The 17,071-nt window shown below is 49.7% G+C and overlaps 1 long non-coding RNA gene and 1 pseudogene across 1 annotated transcript in view; one reads left to right on the top strand and one right to left on the bottom strand.

Moving 5' to 3' along the window:
• LOC137846977 (uncharacterized) overlaps nucleotides 1-17,071 on the bottom strand; it is a 209,431-nt gene that overhangs the window by 115,801 nt on the left and 76,559 nt on the right. The window lies entirely within an intron of this gene.
• On the top strand, nucleotides 9,650-10,732 carry LOC137847075 (olfactory receptor 14C36-like; annotated as a pseudogene).

Here is a 17,071-nt window from a genome sequence, read left to right on the forward strand (position 1 = left end):
AATATTTTACCATACCTCTTAGCTTACCCTGGGAAAGGGATCACTTGGTTTCTGATGTTTATATGATCTCTTCTTCTTTGTCCCCCTGCTTCCAAGATGGCCCAACTTTGGAGAAACCTGCCACATCTTCTTTTTCCTCCTTTCTTGTCCGCGTAGGAGTTTGTTTCCTCTCTGAATAAAAACTGACATTCACACCCACTGTTTTCTCTTGCATGTAGAGGCAACTGATGCTGGCACAGGCTGGTTCTGTGGCCCAGCCATGGAACCCAGTGCAGGTGCTGGAGAGGCTGCAGGGCCCAACACAGGGGTTGTTCTGGCTGCAGGGCCTTTTGGATGAGTTGGAGTGGCTGCAGGGGCTATCGCAGGTTTGGGAGTGGCTATAAGGTCTGTCACGTGTGTCAGTTTAACTTTGGGTCCACCTCAGGAGCCGGAGTGTCTGCAGCGCCAGTTGCATGGTTTGGAGTGGCTTTGGACAGGCTATATACCTGTCCTGGAGGAGAAGGGGGAGGTTCAGGAGAAAGGGAGTGGGAAGAAGTGGTAAAAAGCATCCCCCACTGTCCATCCCAGTTCCACTCACCATCACCACCCCACCCTGCATAGATTTACTCTCGAGGAGAAAAGGCAAAGAGTATAAAAGAGTGTAATTCTAAATAATTTCTAAGAGCTGAAGAGATGGTTCCTGAGTTACGGGGGCAGCAATAATTTTATTCTATCAGAAGTCAGTTTTATCCAATACAGCAAGGCAGTAACCTTAGACCAGCCCCCAGAATTAATGAATGGAATGACATGGAAGACAGTTAGTAATGTGCTATGCAACACAATTCTGAAAACAAGCACAACAGACCCCAAATCAAAAAGATCAACATTGTGATCAGCAACTGTTAAACTGATCTAATGTTTATAACAATTTACTTTTAAAATGCTGTGGTGAGATCTGGCATCTCAACCTTTGTGCTTCACGCTAGGCACCAAGCAGACTTGCTGTGGTTTGACTCTGCAGGCAGTTCAGCACTACAAAGCTATTCATCCAATGAATGGATGGAGGAGAGAACTGGGAGGAAAAAAAACGTAAAATTTCATGGGTTGAGGTAAAGACAGTTTCATAGGATACAATAGGAAGACATTATTATTGTTCTTCTTAATGTTAATGTTAATGTTATAGGCACTAATAGACTAACAGACTAATAATAACATTTTTGTGTGCATATCAAAAGACAGGAAAGGTGGTGGTGATTAAATGGAAAGAGTCAGACCAGAGCACGGCAGACATGCTATGGAATGAGGGGTGGATATTGTCCTAGTTTTGGCTGCAATAGGGTATATTTTTCTTGCTAGTAGCTGGTACGGTGCTGTGTTTCATATTTACAGAATGACAAAATAGTTTGGGTATAAAAGGACCTTACGGATCACATAATTCCAACTCGCCTGCCATGGGCAGAGACACCTTCCACTAGACCAGCTTGCTTAAAGCCCTGTCCAACCTGGCCTTGAACACTTCCAGAGATGGGGCATCCACAACTTCTCCGGGCAGCCTGTTCCTCACCACCCTCTGAGTAAAGAACTTCTTTCTAATACCTAACCTCAATCTACCCTCTTTCAGTTTAAACCATTACCCCTAGTCCTATCGCTACACTCTTTGATGACGAGTCCCTCCCCAGCTTTCCTGTAGTCCCCTTTAGGTACTGGAAGGCCACTGTAAGCTCTCCCCAGAGACTTCTCTTCTCCAGGCTGAACAATCCCAACTCCCTCAGCCCGTCTTCATAGGAGTGGTGCTCCAGCCCATGAATCATGCTCATGGCCCTCCTTTGGACTCGTTCCAATAGCTCCATGTCCTTCTTATACAAGGGGCCCCAGAGCTGAACTTGAGGTTTGGCCTCACCAGGTCTGAGTTACCAGGGGACAATCATGTCTTATCCTGCAGACCACAATATTCCTGGTACAAGGCAGGATGCTGTTAGCCTTCTTGGCCACCTGAGCACACTGCTGGCTCATATTCGGCCGACTATCTACCACTATCCCCAGGGCCCTTATCCCCAGGCAGCTGTCCAACTTCTCTTCTCCCTGCATGAGTGGGATTGTTGTTCCCCAAGTGCAGGACCCAGCGCATAGCCTTGTTGAACTTCATAGAGTTGGCCTCAGCCCATGAGTTCAGCCTATCCAGATCCCTCTGCAGAGCCTTCCTACCTTTGAGTAGATCAAGTCTCACTCCTAACTTGGTCTTGTCTACAAACTCACTCTATCCCCTCACCGAGATCATCATTGCAGATATTGAAGAGAACTGGAGCCAGTACTGAGCCCTAGGGGACACCACTAGTGAGTGGCCTCCAGCTGCATTTAGCTCCATTCACCACAGCTCTTTGGACCTGGCCACCCAGCCAGATTTTTACCCAATGAAGTGTACGTCCATCCAGGCCTTGTGCAGTTGGTTTCTCAAGAAGAATGCTGCGGGAAATGGCTTCAGAAACCTTATTGAAGTCTAGGTAAACCACATCCACAGTCATTCCCTCATCCAGTGAGCACATCACCTTGTCATAGATTGAGATCTTGTGAGAGAGAGCACAGTTAGGATGAGACATCTCCCTGCAGACATTAACAGTTCACAGAATGGGGCATTTGTCCGGGGGAACCTTGAGAAACTGCAGGATCTTACATACAAAAACCTCTTGACATTTACAAGGAGAAGAGCCTAGTCCTACAGAAGAGGAAGAGGAACCCCACACATCAGGGCAAACCGGGACTGTGCTGAGTGAGCAGTGCCCAGGAGGAGGAGGGCCTGAGCACCACATGGGATACATATGAGCAGTAGTGCCTGCTCACCAGGAAGCAGGCTAGCATTCTACAGAGCTGCCTTACGAGGAGCATGGCCACCAAGAATATCTGAGTTATCAGATTCAGCTCCAATATGGTGTGACACCACCTGCACAGGGCTGACCCAGTGTGTAGCTCCTCGCTTTTGAGGGCATGGGGTGGTGCCCAGAGAGATTGTGCCAAGGTGGGGTTGAGGGTCTAAAGTACCTGCCCTGTGTAGAGAGGCTGAGAGACATGGGTTTCTCTGGCCCAGTGGCATAGAGCATCCAAGCAGAGCAAAAGGAGCCTGAGACTGTCTGAAAGATGATTTTGGAGATGTTTTAGCTTTCCTCCGTAGGGAAAAATGGCATGAGACAAAAATAATGCCACAAAGTTGATTTCAGGATGTTGAGACTGGACATGAAGAGAAAGAAATCCCCATCTCCTACTGCCCCAGGAAGAGCCCTGAGCAAGGTGGGAAGGGAAAGGATCTCCCTTCCCAGGGGCCAGGGGTCAAGGCCTTACCCTTGTACTTAATGAAACACATCCAGTTTTCCTACACATCAGTGTCACCTTCACATTGCCTTTGTCTCCTTGTCCTCACTGCCTCCAATGTTCTGCTCTAATGAGCTCCAAGGGAGGCTGTGTCAATTTTGGCCCTCAGGGGGACACTGTAGGAAACCTTCAGCTGACCTGCACTTCTTGAGGGATTTCTTCAATTGTCTCTGAGTGCCTGAGGCTTGTGGGCTCATAAGGAAAGCCCCCAGAGGGGTGATTCTAATGCCTTGGGATGGCCTTTGCTGCTGAGGTGGCCCAGGCTCGTGGGACAGAGAGAGCTCGTGGCAAGAGGGCCCTGGTGCAGAAGAAGAGCAGCCTGGAGCAGCTCCTCTGCACAGCGCAGCAGGGCTGGGGGCTCTGAACACAGCTGGCATGAGGAGAGGAGAGAAGGCCATGGATTAAGGCCATGTCCGTGTTGCTGACTGGCTGTCTGTGGGCAGCTGGAGTGAGGCCTCTGCAGCACTGGCAAAGAGGGAGAAGCTGAGATCCTGCTCATGCACTTGCAGACAAGGTGAGGATTCTGTCCATCTGCAGTGGGACTGGGGCTTCTCTGCTTTAAGCTCTCTACATATTGGGAAACAGTAGAGTGTGCTTGTTGTACTAAGCATAAGAATATCTGCCTTGCTCTATATTGGAGGGAGGTGTTCTTTGGAACAACGCTGCGAAGTTCATGGATCTTATAAGTGGACTGAACTTCAGTTTCCCCCTTGTTCCTGCTTCCTGAATGCTTCACGGTAAGAAAGACTCCTCTGGAGCCCACAGGAATCCCTGCTCCCAGTGCCAGCCTCAGAAAAATCAGCCAGGACTCAATTGATAGAGCTGCAGAAAGATTCTCCTGCAAAGAGAGAGGCTTGGGATGAGAGTGCTCTAAGACTTTCAATATGTTTTCCTCAGAGAAGTCTCTTCTAACTTTATTCTGCCTTCTCTTTTTCAACAGACAGCAGTGTTTAATGTCAGAAAATGCCCAACAGCAGCTCTGTGAGCGAATTCCTCCTGCTCCAATTCGCAGACACGCAGGAGCTGCAGCTCCTGCACTTTGTGCTCTTCCTGGGCATCTACCTGGCTGCCCTCCCGGGCAACGGCCTCATCCTCATTGCCATAGCCTGTGACCACCACCTCCACACCCCCATGTACTTCTTCTCCTCAACCTCACCCTCCTCGACCTGGGCTGCATCTCCACCACTGTCCCCAAAGCCATGGCCAATGCCCTCTGGGACACCAGGTCCATCTCCTATCAAGGGTGTGTTGCACAAGTCCTCTTTTTCGTCTTCTTTGGTTCAGAGTTTTCCCTTCTCACCATCATGGCCTACGACCGATACGTTGCCATCTGCAAGCCCCTGCACTACGGGAGCCTCCTGGGCAGCAGAGCTTGTGCCCAGATGGCAGCAGCTGCCTGGGGCAGTGGCTTTCTCCATGCTGTCCTGCACACGGCCAACACTTTTTCCCTTCCCCTTTGCCATGGCAATGCTGTGGATCAGTTCTTCTGTGAAATCCCCCAGATCCTCAAGCTCTCTTGCTCAGATGCCTACCTCAGAGAATTTGAGCTACTTGTTTTCAGTTTTTCTTTACTCTTTGGTTCTTTTGTTTTCATTGTGGTGTCCTATGTGCAGATCTTCAGGGCTGTGCTGAGGATGCCCTCTGAGCAGGGCCGGCACAAAGCCTTTTCCACGTGCCTTCCTCACCTGGCCATGGTCTTCCTCTTTGTCAGCACTGTCCTGTTTGCCCACTTGAAGTCCCCCTCCATCTCTTCCCCATCCCTGGACCTGGTGGTGTCATTTCTGTACTCGGTGGTGCCTCCAGCAGTGAACCCCCTCATCTACATCATGAGGAACCAGGAGCTCAAGCATGCAGTGAGGAAGCTTTTTCAATACATGCTTCTTAAGCATCAGTGATGTATTGCAAAGATATATACTTAATAATAAAATAGTATCATTCATATTGTCATTCTTATTATATATCATTTGTATAGCTACTAGTGTTATCATAACATAATCAATAATACTAGTCCTAAGAGACATCAAAGGGTATTTCGGAAAATGATACAGCATTTTAAAAATTATTTTTCTCTGTCAATATTTGAACAATATTTTATTTTGTTTTTAATAATCTAATTCTTAACATTCTGAATGTTACATTTTGTGTTAGCTTTGACTATATAATCTAATGTATATATAGAACCAGGCTTCCTTGGTAGTTAAAGGCAATAAAGAACTCAGCTTAAATTCACTGGTCTCAGTATCCTCCTCTTCCCATCTCTTCTGGAGCTGGGGAAGCAGTCCCAGCATCCAGGAGGGGCTCAGGCCCAAGAGCCCAGCTGCCACAGGTAGGAGCAGTGTATTTGGATTTGACCTTGTGTATCTAGGTGACAGTCCTGTTGTCTCTACAGCAGGGCTGGCACAAAGCCCTTTCTGCGTGCCTCCCTCACCTGGCCATGGTGTCCCTCTTTCTCAGCCCTGTCATAGTTGCCTACCTGAAGCCTCCCTCCATCTCCTCCCCATCCCTGGACCCCTGGTGGCAGTTGTGTACTCGGTGCTGCCTTCAGCAGTGAACGCCCTGATCTGTAGCATGAGTAGCCAGGATCTCAAGCATGCCTTGTGGAAATTGATAACTAGATGTGTTTTGGATGCAAGAAATTCCCTATCTGCTTCTGCACATGATTTATCATGCCAATAAGTGGAGGAATAGGCAATATACTTTGTTTTGTTTTGTTTTGTTTGTGGCTGTGCATATTCTTATTACAGATATTAATTCAGCTAATGTTGCCCATTAAAATGATATTGTTCTTCACCTTTCCATTTCAGTTTGTACCTATCAAACATAGCTCATAGACACTGTTCATGTGGAGCCACACTCTGTGTGAATGTAAACAAACTGAAGGAGCCTGCACTGCCTTCTTTGTCTGACGTCCTTCCTCTGAGACCTGGTCTGGCTCTGCAGGGGCAGTGCCTGTGTGCAGGGGTGCAGAGGAAAAGAGTCCCACCCCAGCAGCATGGCCAGGGAGCACCAGTGCTTGGGGCATGCAGAGCTGCTCTCTTGCCACTGCCACTCTCTCCTGCTGAGCCCTGCTGGTGGGGTCAGGCCTGGCTGCTCCTGGAAATTAGTGCCAGTGCTGCTGTGGGGTTGTGCTGGGAGTGTAGGCAGGAACAGGCAGTGGGCAAGGCAGTGGCACAGCTGGCCTCCACTGCAGCACTTCCCTCCTAAGGTGGGATCTCTTCCAAGGTGCACTGACCAGAGCTCAAGTGCTCAGTCTGGTGTGAGCAGGCAGAGGAGAGCTGTGCAGCCCCAGGGCATGTAGCAGCCCCAGCAAAGGAGCCTGGCGAGTGATTCCTTGCAGCCCTGGGGCAATGGCAGTGACCCCATGAGCTGGCGCTGCCTCCCAGCCTGCCCAGCACAGCCCTGCAGAGTGCCCCCATGCCCCGGGCAACACAGCCTCCTCGCTCTGCCAAGCAGTACCTCTGGTTGTCATGTCAGAGATATCAGCTTTTGCCTAACGTCATCCTTCAGGGCTGAAGTGTGTCTAAGTGGAAAGAAGTGGGAAAAACAACCCATTGGCACTAACCCAGAGACTCTGTGCATCCTTGCAAGAGACAACTTCAGGAGAGGATAGATATTTTAAGGACCCAAAAGGGTATCGGTGGGCTTTTGGCATAGCTGCCTTGGAGATGGAGGACATTAAACTGTTGTCTACCTTGCCTTGGTCTCTCAAAGGACTTTTCTGTTGTGGGGTTGATGAGGGTTGAAGGACAGCTGGTGCCAATCACTACCACAACCGTGCACCTGAGTCAGTATAGCACCAACCGAGTCCTCTAACAGAGGACTATCGTGGCCTGAATGAAGTCATGCAATGCTGAGTGCTGCCATGCCGGACACGGTAGAGCTTCCATGCAAACTGGAATCAAAGGCACCCAAGTGTTTTGCCACAATTGATATCGCTAATGCATTTTTCTCCATCCGTTTTCCAGCAGAGTGAAAGCCGCAGCTTGCTTGCAACCTGGAATCAACTGCCCCAGGGCTGGAAACACAGCCCTGATGGACTATGGTCTGACCTAGACTGCACTGGAAGAGGAAGAAGCTCCTGAACACCTGAACTACATCAATGGCATCATCGTGCGGGGTGACAGAGCAGAGGAAGTATTTGAGAAAGGGAAGAAAATACTCCAAAATCCTCTGAAAGCTGATTTTGCACTAAAGGAAATTAAGGCCAAGGGACGTGCATGACAGATCCTGATGCAGGGATTTGGCCAGTATCAGAGGGACCAATGCTCAGGGACAGGTTGAGCATTGGTGAGGGGCTTCTCAACAATTGCATGGTGCATCACTTGCTCTGTATATATTCTTATTATTATAATTATTGTGATTATAACAAATTTATCTTCCTTTTCAGTCTTTTCAAATTTTAAATCATTCATTATTGTCTGGGCCTTTGTGCTTGGTGAAACGCATACACTTTGTGTACACCTCAGTGTCACCTTCACATTGCCTTTGTCTTCTTGTCCTCGCTGCGTCCATTGTTCTGCTCCAACGAGCTTCAAGGGAGGCTGTGTCAGTGCTGGCCCTCAGGGAGACACTGTAGGAAACATACATCTGACCTGGACTTCTGGAGAGATTTCTTCAATTGTTTCTCAGTGCCTGAGGCTTGTGGGCTCATCACCAAAGCCCCCAGAGGGGTGATAGCAATGCCTTGGGCTGGGTCTCTGGTGCTGAGCTGGGCCAGGTTCCTGGGACAGAGAGAGCTCGTGGCAAGAGGGCCCTGGTGCAGAGAGACAGCTGTCGTGGTTTAACCCGGCCGGCAGCTAAACACCACGCAGCCGTTCGCTCACCCTCCCCCCTCCCTCTCTGGGACGGGGGAGAGAAATGGAAAGTGAAGCCCGTGAGTTGAGATAAAGACAGTTTAATAAGACAGGAAAATAATAATAACAAAATAATAATAACAATAATAACAATAATAACAATAATAATACAATGGTGATAATAGGGAAATAATAATAATATGTACAAACAAGTGATGCACAATGCAATTGCTCACCACTCGCTGACCGATGCCCAGCCTAACCCCGAGCAGTCCGGCCCCCTCCCCCCGGCTAGCCACCCCTATATATTGTTTAGCATGACGTCAGATGGTATGGAATACCCCTTTGGCTAGTTTGGGTCACCTGTCCTGGGTCTGTCCCCTCCCAGCTCTTACTGCACCCCCAGCCTGTCCGTTGGCAGGACAGAGCAAAAGGCTGAGATGTCCTTGGCTTAGTATAAGCACTGCTCTGCAACAATTAAAGCATCGGGGTGTTATCAGCACTCTTCTCATCCTAAGCCAAAACACAGCATTCCACCAGCTACTAGGAAGAAAATTAATTCTGTGCTAACTGAAACCAGGACAACAGCTCTGCCCAGGAGCAGCTCCTCTGAACAGCGCAGCAGGGCTGGGTCTCTGACCGCAGCTGGCACGGGGAGAGGAGAGAAGGAGAGAGGGCTTGGAGCAGTTGGAAGTGGGTGGATGCTGAGAGCTGCCTGCAGGAGAAATTTGCACAGCCCTTGGCAAGGTAAGTGTCTGGCTGCAGGGCCATGCAGCTGCAGGTCCTGGAAGGGTCTGCTGCTTGGTCTTGTTTCTGGGAGGGCAGTGGGCAATGCAGTAGGCTTTGAGAGTCCTGCTGGATTGCACTGTGAGGTGAGGACGTCTGGCAAAAGTCCCTTAGAGTGCCCTAAGCCAGCTGCCCCTGGACAGCCAAGAGCAGAGTGGCCAAGACTCCTCAAGACACTGCAGGGTTGCAGCTGGGATGCTGGGACAGCCCAGCTTTCAAAAATTCAGTTGTCTGAGGGGCATCCTCCTGGGCTGCAGGCTGCTCTCCAGCAGGATGCAGCTCTCTCTTGGCATCCTTGTGTTCTCCAGGAGCCCCAAGGAGAAGACACCTCTGCATTAAGGCCATGTCCGTGTTGCTGACTGGCTGTCTGTGGGCAGCTGGAGTGAGGCCTCTGCAGCACTGGCAAAGAGGGAGAAGCTGAGATCCTGCTCATGCACTTGCAGACAAGGTGAGGATTCTGTCCATCTGCAGTGGGACTGGGGCTTCTCTGCTTTAAGCTCTCTACATATTGGGAAACAGTAGAGTGTGCTTGTTGTACTAAGCATAAGAATATCTGCCTTGCTCTATATTGGAGGGAGGTGTTCTTTGGAACAACGCTGCGAAGTTCATGGATCTTATAAGTGGACTGAACTTCAGTTTCCCCCTTGTTCCTGCTTCCTGAATGCTTCACGGCAGGAAGGACTCCTCTGGAGCCCACAGGAATCCCTGCTCGCAGTGCCAGCCTCACAAAGAACCAGCCAGGACTCAATTGATAGAGCTGCAGAAAGATTCTCCTGCAAAGAGAGAGGCTTGGGATGAGAGTGCTCTAAGACTTTCAATATGTTTTCCTCAGAGAAGTCTCTTCTAACTTTATTCTGCCTTCTCCTTTTCAACAGACAACTGTGTTCAGTGTCAGAAAATGCCCAACAGCAGCTCTGTGAGCGAGTTCCTCCTGCTGGCATTCGCAGACACACGGGAGCTGCAGCTTCTGCACTTTGTGCTCTTCCTGGGCATCTACCTGGCTGCCCTCCCGGGCAACGGCCTCATCCTCATTGCCATAGCCTGTGACCACCACCTCCACACCCCCATGTACTTCTTCCTCCTCAACCTCACCCTCCTCGACCTGGGCTGCATCTCCACCACTGTCCCCAAAGCCATGGCCAATGCCCTCTGGGACACCAGGTCCATCTCCTATCAAGGGTGTGTTGCACAAGTCCTCGTTTTTGTGTTCTTCATTGGAGCAGAGTATTTTCTTCTCACCGTCATGGCCTACGACTGCTATGTTGCCATCTGCAAGCCCCTGCACTACGGGAGCCTCCTGGGCAGCAGAGCTTGTGCCCAGATGGCAGCAGCTGCCTGGGGCAGTGGCTTTCTCAATGCTGTCCTGCACACGGCCAACACTTTTTCCCTTCCCCTCTGCCGAGGCAATGCTGTGGACCAGTTCTTCTGTGAAGTCCCTCACATCCTCAAGCTCTCCTGCTCAAATTCCTACCTCAGAGAATTTGAGCTACTTGTTTTCAGTTTTTCTTTACTCTGGTTCTTTTGTTTTCATTGTGGTGTCCTATGTGCAGATCTTCAGGGCTGTGCTGAGGATGCCCTCTGAGCAGGGCCGGCACAAAGCCTTTTCCACGTGCCTTCCTCACCTGGCCATGGTCTTCCTCTTTGTCAGCACTGTCCTGTTTGCCCACTTGAAGTCCCCCTCCATCTCTTCCCCATCCCTGGACCTGGTGGTGTCATTTCTGTACTCGGTGGTGCCTCCAGCAGTGAACCCCCTCATCTACATCATGAGGAACCAGGAGCTCAAGCATGCAGTGAGGAAACTGATGAGCTGATAAGACCTGATAATCTTAAAAAAAAAAAAAAAAAAAAAAGCCCTTTATCTTCTGCATATGACTCATAAAGCATTGCAGGAATAAGGTTTTCTTTTGTTCATTTTTCATACTCTAGAGACCGCCATCACAAGCTCATAGGTGTGGGGTGTATGGGCAGGAGGTTCAGCAATGGCTGAGACATGGAAAGAGAAACCCAATGCTGGTAACAGCAGGCACATCATATGTGTGTGGAGAGATGAACATGAAGGAGCACAAAGGCCATCAGCTATTCCTAGAAGTCTCATGAAGGCCAGCTGGGCAGATAGTGTCACAAGACCAAGTAACGTCCCCTGGGAAGCCACCTGAAGGCAGCTCTGGGATATGCTTCCTTGAATGTCTCTGTTCCCATTCCTCATGCCTTGGGGTATCTCAGAGGAGGGCAGAGCAGGGTGAGGCACCGCAGGGCTGAGGTGCCTCCCAGCCTCTGGCAGTGGCTGCAGGAGCCACAGGGACACTGCAGTGCACTGCCTGTGGATGTGCAAGGCAGGGACCTGTGTCTCTCAACAGCCCCATGTGTCTGAGGAGCATGGGAGGCCAGCTCAGACATAGGCACCTCACAGAGCCCTGACGCTGCCCTGTGTGACTTCAGAAACAACCCGTGTTGTCCCTGTGAGATTTCTGTCATGCCTCTTGCACAGATTCAATGCACATGCTGCTCTCCTCCATGTCACATTACCGTGACTTTCTGGACTGGGCTGACAGAGGTTTGGCTCAGAGATTTCTGGGGACTTGGAAAAGGCAGGCATCAAAAGAATCTTAAGAATGACAGTAAATAAATAAATAAATACAAGGGCGAGGAGAATTGCAACTGTCACCTCTGCTCCTTGTGACATGATGGGGAAAGTCCTGCCACAGCCATCTTCAGGTATGTGGCAGGAAAAAAAAAAAAAAAAGAAATTGCTGAAGCAGTAGGGAAGGGGAAAGAAGGCAATGTGGTGAACCTGGACTTTATCAAGGCCTTTGCCATGCTCTTCTGGAGTCTCCCTTTAGCCAGACTGGTGATATCTGGACTGAAGAAAGGGATGATGATGTGAGGGGGAGGGTGGTTGGACATTAGTGGTACAAAGTCCTCCTGACAGCCAGATACCAGCAGCATCCCTCAGTGATGGGCACTTGGGTCTACACCATTGACCCTCTTTGTTATCTCCCTTTATGATGACACGGAGCACATTTTCAGCTCAATTGTGGCTGATGCCAAGCTAGGAGGACTCCTTGAGCAACTTCACCTTGCGCAGAGCACAACACTATGTGGGCTGCTGCAGGGCAAATTAACTCCATCCCTGTCAGACCCAGTACAAGCAGACACTTGATTGCCATGCCAACTGTGAGATCCCCTCTGCCTATATACCCAGTAGGACCCTTACAGGTAGTAGACCTGACTATAGGTCGTCATGTTCCTTCTTGGAGGTAAGGAACTGGACAGGCTTGAGAGGTTGCTTGTGGGAACCTCATGAGACTCCCACCTGCTCTCATGAGACCCCACCTGGAGTACTGCGTTCAGCTCTGGGGCTCCCAATACAAGAATGACTTGAAGCTATTAGAGTGAGTCCAGACAAGGACCACAAGGATGATCAAGGGGCTGGAGCACCTCTCCTATTAAAACAGGTTGAGGGAATTGGGGTTGTTCAGCCTGGAGAAGGCTCTGAGGAGACCTTATAACATCCATCCAGTACTTAAAGTGGGCCAACAGAAAAGCTGGGGAGAGACTTTTACTCAGGGTGTGCAGTGATAGGACAAGGGGAATGGTTTCAAACTTAAAGAGGGTAGATTTAGAGTGGATAGTCAGATGAAATTCTTGATTTGGAGGTGAGGCACTGGAACTGGTGCTGTGGGTCCAGAGGTCACCCAGAGGGAGTTTGGATCTGCCCATGCCCTTGTGTTTGAAGGAACAGCTGGTGGGAGTGGAGAGGCATCAGTCAAATCATGGCAATAGTGGAGTGAGAGCAAGGTGGGGAAGAGAAGTGCCTGTCTGCAGCCTTCAGAGAGGTGTGGGACAGCATAGGAGAAGGCAGAGGGCTTTGACAAGAATGGAAGGCTGCAGCAGCACTGACACCTTTGTCCCCTTGGCCCCAGACGTGTTATACTTGCAATAAATGACTGAGTCCCAAATAGGATTGCAATTAAAGTTTACAATTTCTTAAAGGAATAGAGGCAAGCAAACAGCACTGGGTGCGCCGGGAGTCTCTACTCCACCAAGATGCACACCTATGACATCAGGTGACTGTTTTTTATGCTCCTAAGCTAATAAATATTCTACAACACTTTTAGGAAAAGGCAGGGTTATTATAATTAGTTTCCTGGGATCCGAACCATCCCACGGACGCATGCATATCCGTCTCCGGTGGTCCCTCTGGGGGGTCACTCGTACTGAAGGCTCATAGTCTTCCTTCCAGGCTTTGTCCTTCGATTGTTCTTCATCTTCCCCCCTTCTTCTTATTTGGTCATCTCTTAGCTGGATATCAGAGACCCGTGCAGCGGGTCTGCAATAGTTACACAATATAATCATTACATGCAGTAGTTAGCAGTTATTTTGAAACCCCTTTGTTCTCTTATCCCAGATATCAGAGACTTGTCCCATGCAAAAGTCAGCAGTTTTTGGAAACTCCTTTGTTCTCTTGTCCCCTAGACCCGAGTCTCAAGGTTTACCCTTCAAACCCTCTATTGACACAAACTGCTAGACGATTCTTTTGCAAGATACTACTATATACATTAACCACTCTGTTTCACTTAGACGCGTCGTAATACAAGGGTATGTAAGACAGGAGGTCACATTCATCATACCATGCAGCCCTAGTGTTGTTCCATATCGACACAAATCAGATGAACATATTTCACATACTCGTGGCATTGGGACAGTGTATCTTCCTTTCAACCATGTGAAAACACTGGATGGTGTCATAATGCTGTCCTTCACATGATATTATGGGCATCGTCCCCCTACCCCACAGACTCCAGGAAGAGCCCTGAGTGAGACATGGAGGTGCTGGGGGTGCAGGATCTCCCCTCCCAGTGGCTGGGATCAGGCCTTGGCCTTCTGCTTCAGCAAAACAAACCGAGACTTTTCTCAGCACAGTGCCTTTGCCTGTCTGTAATCATGGCCTCAAGTTATCTGCCGCAACAGTTCCCATGCGAGGCTTTCATAGTTATAGACTAGAATGGCCAACAGAGAGTAGAGTATAGAGCAGTCTAATACTACGGAATAGAGTAGCCAGCAGAGGTGAGACAGGTACTTTAATATAATGAAAGCCATCAGAAAGCTGATCCCAGTTAGATGACTGATATGGGGAGGTCAGGAGTAACCTGGCCAGGACAGATGTGAGATTTGATGGAGGGAAGAGAAGGGAGGAGGAGCTCAGAAGCTTACCTTTGCAGAGATAAGAGGGTTCATATAATGTTGAGGCTGCTGTGACACTGACTTCAAACAGTCTTGTAGGGCCTATAAACTATTTTCAACAGTAACAATAATCCCTCAACCTAAACATTACACAAACACCCTGACAGGACTCCACTATTGTAATGCAGAACTCAAAGTATTACCCGAAGAAAAACTCAGCCCATACCGCCTTTCCCTTACATTTACTCTCTTGCTCACCCGAATCACTGCCCCTAACACTAACATTAAATTGCTCTATTTCATCCTAGACTTCTTGACAGATGTAAACAAAACCCTTAAGCATCATGTGTGCCCATACCCTAACCAGAGACCTGACACCACAAGCAGAACGCCAAACGCTCCATCTAAAACTTTGCTTAATCTCTAACACAGAGTGGTCAAATCTAGTCCCTAGGATAGTAGAGGGAGGTCAGCTCTGCCTCAGGATCTCCTGCCCCAGCAGGAGGAATGTGACTGTGGCAGGGACTGTGAGGTCTCTTCTGCCTCTGCAGCTGGCATGTCACCCTTGACTTCTCCCTTGGATCTGTACTTTTGGGCTGACATCTGGCAGTGGCCCTGGAAGGCCAGCAGAAGGCACCTGCTTGGCATGCTGACTGGGGGATCCCCTCTGCCTCCAGACCCAGGAGGACCCAGACAGAAAGAAGGCCCCCATATGGGTTGTCCTGTCCCTTCTGCTTGAGTCCATGACTGGACAGCAGGAGGCACAAGGCTTGGCTGTGTCTAGCCAAGAAGCTGCAAGGCCAGCAGCAGGCCCAGGGCTTGGGAGATGCTGCTGAGGTGACTTGTGTCTGGTTGGCTGCCAGGCCGCAAGGAGCCTGCTGGGTTGGGATGCCTAATCAGGAGTGGTTTCCACCCTGATGGAGCTTTGCTTGATAATAGGAAAGGGCAGGAGAGAATAAGCTGCCACAAAATGCAATGTGGAAGGTTGGCACTGGCCTCGATGAGGAAGAAATGCTGGGATGAGAGCAAGGTGGTGAACAGACATGGGTGTCTGCAGACTTCAGGAAAATAGGGCAAAGTGTGGGACAGCATAGGAAAGCTTGCAGAGGAGAAGGCAGAGGGTGCTGGCGAGAATGGAAAGCCCCAACAGCCCTGAAGTTTTTGTCCCCTTGGCTAGAGCTTATGAGGTGATGAGATGTAGTCATTGCAGTGGGGCCTCCTTCCTTCCTTGCAACCCTTGCAGAGGCTGGGAGGTGTCTTTCCAGTGTTTTTCTCATGGTATCACACTGCCCAGAACATCCCACAGATCTCCAGGAAGAGCCCTGAGCCAGACATGGGGTACAAGATCTCCCCTCCAGTAGCCGGTGGCAGGCCTTGAATCTTCTGCTTCACTAAAACCAACCAAGACTTTTCTCAGCACAGCGCTTTGCCTGTCTGTAATCGTGGCCTCCAATTATCTGTCCTAACAAGGCCCTGGGGAGGCTTTGTTAGTAACAGCCCTCAGTGGGGCCCATTAACACTCCAAGTCACTTCAGCTTTTGTGCCTCCTGACTTGACTTGCTCAAGCAGTTACATCACTCTCCTCCCAGTACCTGAGCTTCATAGACTCAGCACCAAAATACACCATGGTCCTGTGGCTGTGTCAGAGAAACGAGCTGTGGCAGTGCAAGTTGACCCTGCAGGGGGTATTCCAACCCCTGTGGCAGACCCTGTAACAAGGTCAGAGAAACGAGCAGTAGCAGTGCAAGCTGCCCCTGTAGAGAAGGTGAAAAAATGGTATAGAGATTCAGGTCGTTTAGAACGCAGAGAGTCTTCTGCCAAATCTAGGTATAGAGACGACGGAGACAACGATGACGCTGGGCCATCAAGGATTCAGGAGGAGGAAGATGAGGATGCCGAAAAATCAACAGTAACTACCCGAAGCCTAAACGAGCGCGAGCTACGAGATGTGTGAAAAGATTTTGGTCGCTGTATAGGTGAGCAGCTTGTCACCTGGCTGCTCCGATGTTGGGACACTGGAGCCAATTGTGTGGAATTAGACGGCAGGGAATCCAAGCAGCTGGGATCCCTTGCTAGAGACGCCGGCATTGACAAAGCAATTGCAGATGGAGCACAACCCACCAGCCTCTGGAGGCGTCTCCTCTCAGCTGTGAGGGAAAGGTATCCCTTCAAGGAAGAACTTTTATGTCTACCAGGCAAGTGGACCACTATGGAGAAGGGAATCCAGTACCTGAGGGAATTAGCCGTACGGGAAGTGATTTATGAGGATCCAGACCTCAGACAAACATCCAAAGACCCAGATGAAGTCAGGTGTACACGACCCATGTGGCGGAAGTTTGTACGGAGTGCACAATCATCATATGCCAGCTCATTGGCAATAATGGCCTGGAAAGAGGATGAGGAACCCACAGTGGATGAAGTGGCTAAACAACTCCGGAAGTACGAAGAAAGTCTCTCCTCTTCCTTACAGGCCTGCGTCTCAGCTGTGGAGAAACTTTCTGAAGAGGTCCACCAACTTAAAGAGAATCTATCTTCCCCCCAACCTGAACCAACCAGTGTCCAACGACCGAAAGAGAACACTGTGGAGAAACTTTCTGAAAAGTTTCACCAACTTGAAGAGAGATTATTCTCCTCTGTACCTGTACAAAGCAGTGTCTCAGCTGTCAGGGGTAGGCGTTCACCCACACAAGGAAGACGATACGGTGGGTACTCACCCCGTGCCACCCTGTGGTTTTACTTACGAGACCATGGAGAGGACATGAGAAAATGGGATGGAAAATCTACCGCGACCCTAGAGGCACGGGTACGTGAGTTGCAAAAGAAAACAATCAGGAAAAAGGGATTCTCCGAAAAGTTTGCTGCTCCAACTTCCAGCAGACAGTCCTTCAAACACAGAAACGAAGAAGATTCTGACCAGGATTAGGGGGGCCCTGCCTCCAGACAGGGGGAGGAAAGGGACAATCGAG

Source organism: Anas acuta, chromosome W, assembly GCF_963932015.1.
Source record: "Anas acuta chromosome W, bAnaAcu1.1, whole genome shotgun sequence".
NCBI lineage: Eukaryota > Metazoa > Chordata > Aves > Anseriformes > Anatidae > Anas > Anas acuta.